The sequence below is a fragment of the Littorina saxatilis genome, linkage group LG4 (assembly GCF_037325665.1).
Source record: "Littorina saxatilis isolate snail1 linkage group LG4, US_GU_Lsax_2.0, whole genome shotgun sequence".
NCBI classification, from domain to species: Eukaryota; Metazoa; Mollusca; class Gastropoda; order Littorinimorpha; family Littorinidae; genus Littorina; species Littorina saxatilis.
The window spans coordinates 31,044,407-31,048,032 of NC_090248.1; the positions used below are offsets into that span (position 1 = coordinate 31,044,407).

General features: G+C 41.9%; 1 protein-coding gene across 1 annotated transcript in view; it reads left to right on the forward strand.

The window, feature by feature from the left end:
* Positions 1-209: 209 nt before the first annotated feature.
* LOC138964480 (venom serine carboxypeptidase-like) overlaps positions 210-3,626 on the forward strand; it is a 26,921-nt gene continuing 23,504 nt past the window's right edge. Inside the window, exon 1 of the mRNA XM_070336447.1 lies at positions 210-335. The gene's annotated coding sequence lies outside the window, so the exon portion shown is untranslated. The remainder of the gene's footprint in view (positions 336-3,626) is intronic.

The following is a 3,626-nucleotide window of genomic DNA, read 5'->3' on the forward strand; positions in this document are numbered from 1 at the left end:
GTAAAATGTTTTTGCTGCAGAAAAAAACGCTGCTTCGGCGAAAGATGACATTATGCAGAAATGCTGCAGAAAAGAACGGTTTTTCTCCAGCATTTGTCTTTTCTGCAGAATAACTGAATAAAGTCATAATCCGCTAAGGATACCTTACTTCTAGACCTGGGATGTTGGACGACCCGCTGCGCAGGCGTCTGTAACGTGCTAGCACGCGTAGGAGGCTGTGCTCATTTATAACATTTTTGTGTGAAGAGAGTTTCAGACAGAAACATCCGGGATTTTTTGGCAAAGAGTTCTTTACAACGCGGAGACTGTGGTTCTGTTGATTCTGACCGACTGAGGTAAGCTTACCGCTTTTATATCTTTATTACTGTTTAGTCTTTGTTTACATTCATTTGCTTTCGTGTTGTTGTTTTTTTGTACCGGAGGTAAACAGGTATACAAGTTCACTGCACTGCGAGCTTTCGCTGTTTTGCGTGCACGTGAAAAAGAAGCACGATTAGGTTTGTCTCTTCACTGATTCTTTGAGTCCTTCAAAGTTTTGGGATTGTAAACTGTTATCATTATTAGCGACTCCTGTTACTTCCTCTGTTTTATTTCTCTTGTTTCCCCTCTTTTGTTTTTAAGGTTGCATTTTAATTTGTTCATTTTTTTCTTCTGTCTAACATTGGCTGATGTGTGATTGATGGTTGATGTTTGATGAGAGAGAGAGAGAGAGAGAGAGAGAGAGAGAGAGAGAGAGAGAGAGAGAGAGAGAGAGAGAGAGAGAGAGAGAGGCAGACAGACAGACAGACAGAAACATAAACAGAGAGAGAGAGAGAGAGAGAGAGAGAGAGAGAGAGAGAGAGAGAAAGAGACAGACAGAGAGAGAGAGAGAGAGGGGGGGAGACAGAGACAGAGACAAATACAGAGACACAGAGAGAGTATGATACAGGGAGAGAGAGAGAGAGAGAGAGAGAGAGAGAGAGAGAGAGAGAGAGAGAGAGAGAGAGAGAGAGAGAGAGAGAATGAATGACAATGACAATGACAATTCTTTATTCAACGAGAGTAATAGAGTAAGCAGAGGTCTGCTTTTTTTACATCCGGCCCTCGCCCTAAAGAGGGACTAACTACAAAAAATGAAATAAAAATACAAGATAAAAAATGGAAAATAGAAAAACTAAAATTCTACATTTTAACAGATAACTAAAGTGAAAACACATGATACATATGTACACAAAATGCATTGCATTGAGGTAAATTGTGAGTTAATTGATGTGAATTAAGTGGTATAGTGCAGCTTGCACTTTCTCAACATCATGCTCTAATCCATACATTACATTTCAAAGAAAATCAATCAAACAAGCAAGACATTGCTAAGATCATCACACATCTAAATAGTGGTTGGTTTTTAAGTCCCTTCATCCGAAAAGGGTTTGTACAATACAATACAATACAATACAATAAACTTTATTAATCTCTAAAAGAGAAATTGCATTGCTGAGCTTTTGTGTACATTATACCAATAAAGAGGAGAAGGGCATGTTTAATACAAAAAATGAATACCATTTAAGACAAATATCATTTACTTTGACTTCATTACATAAGACAAATATCTGCTCTTAAAACTATCAGTGCTGGTAGTTTGCCTCAGGAATGTTGGAAGAGAGTTCCAGAGACTGCTACCTGAGAGAGAGAGAGACTGCTACCTGAGAGAGAGAGAGAGAGAGAGAGAGAGAGAGAGAGAGAGAGAGAGAGAGAGAGAGAGAGAGAGAGAGAAAACAGAGAGACAGAGAAACAGAGAGAGAGAGACAGGCAGACAGACAGACAGACAGAGACATAAACAGAGACACAGAGAGAGATACAGGGAAAGAGAGAGAGAGAGAGAGACAGAGACAGAGTGAGAGACAGATACAGAGACGCAGAGAGAGATACAGAGAGAGAGAGAGAGAGAGAGAGAGAGAGAGAGAGAGAGAGAGAGAGACAGAGAGGGACAGAGACAGAGAAACAGAGAGAGAGGGACAGACAGACAGACAGACAGAGACAGAGAGACAGGGAGAGATACAGAGAGAGAGAGAGAGGAAGAGAGAGAGAGAGAAAGAGAGATACAGAGAGAGAGAGAGAGAGAGAGAGAGAGAGAGAGAGAGAGAGAGAGAGAGAGAGACAGACAGACAGAGACAGCCAGACACAGAGAGAAAAAGAGAGACAGACAAAGAGAGAAACGTGTATGTGTCTGTCGTTTCTTTTTTTGCACGCATCTTGGGACTTCTTCAAGGACAGACGAAGGAAGCTCTTCTTTCCTTCATTTTGTTTTATCTCCCATCTGACCTCTCTCCATTTCAAGAAAAAAGAAAAAAGAAAAAGAAACATATAGACGAAAACAAAAATCTGAAAAAGAAGCATCGCAGCTCCGGTCCACAGCAAGTTGGACCACCGTTGGCATAGTCTGCAATTAACAAACCACAGTTAAAGACACACTCTTTCCCTTGAAAAGTTCGACTCACCATCTCAGATCTGGCCAGCTTTTACAAGTACTGTACATGGGATCAGCACAAGCCGCCTCTTGGACGCATGCCACAAATTAATTACATCCTCTTTCCTGTACAGAGTGTGATTTTATTTTCTGAATTAACTTTACAGATTGCCACTGGTGTCCGTTAGGAAATCAGTTCATCAAAAACGTCCCACTCTGTACAGCAAGCGCCAAGACTGTTGGTTTTTGGTACGTGTCCAGGTGGAGGGAAAAGCCACATTGAAACGTGGTCAGATCTGAGGCGGTGAATCAAATCGCTTTACTCCACGCGGAGGACTGTGCCTTTCAGCCACACACTGAAACCAGTTTTGCAAGAATGCTTCTTACTCCTGCGCCTTTGAGCCACATACTGAAACACGTTTTGCAAGAATGCTTCTTACTCCTGCGCCTTTGAGCCACATACTGAAACACGTTTTGCAAGAATGCTTCTTACTCCTGCGCCTTTGAGCCACATACTGAAACACGTTTTGCAAGAATGCTTCTTACTCCTGCGCCTTTGAGCCACATACTGAAACCAGTTTTGCAAGAATGCTTCTTACTCCTGCGCCTTTGAGCCACATACTGAAACCAGTTTTGCAAGAATGCTTCTAATTACTCCTGCGCCTTTGAGCCACATACTGAAACCAGTTTTGCAAGAATGGGTCTTACTCCTGCGCCTTTGAGCCACATACTGAAACCAGTTTTGCAAGAATGCTTCTGACTCCTGCGCCTTTGAGCCACATACTGAAACAAGTTCTGCAAGAATGCTTCTTACTCCTGCGCCTTTAAGCCACATACTTACACAGGTTCGGCAAGAATGCTTCTTACTCCTGTGCCTTTAAGCCACATACTTAAGCAGGTTCGGCAAGAATGCGTCTTACTCCTGAGCCTTTAAGCCACATACTTAAACACGTTTTGCAGGAATGCTTCTTACTCCTGTGCCTTTAAGCCACATACGTAAACAAGTTCTGCAAGAATGCTTTTTACTCCAGAATGCTCCTGCTTCTTACGCATGTGCCTTAAAGCCACATACTTAAACAAGTTCTGCAAGAATGCTTCTTACTCATGTGCCTTTAAGCCACATACTTAAACAAGTTATGCAAGAATGCTTCTTACTCCTGTGCCTTTAAGCCACATACTT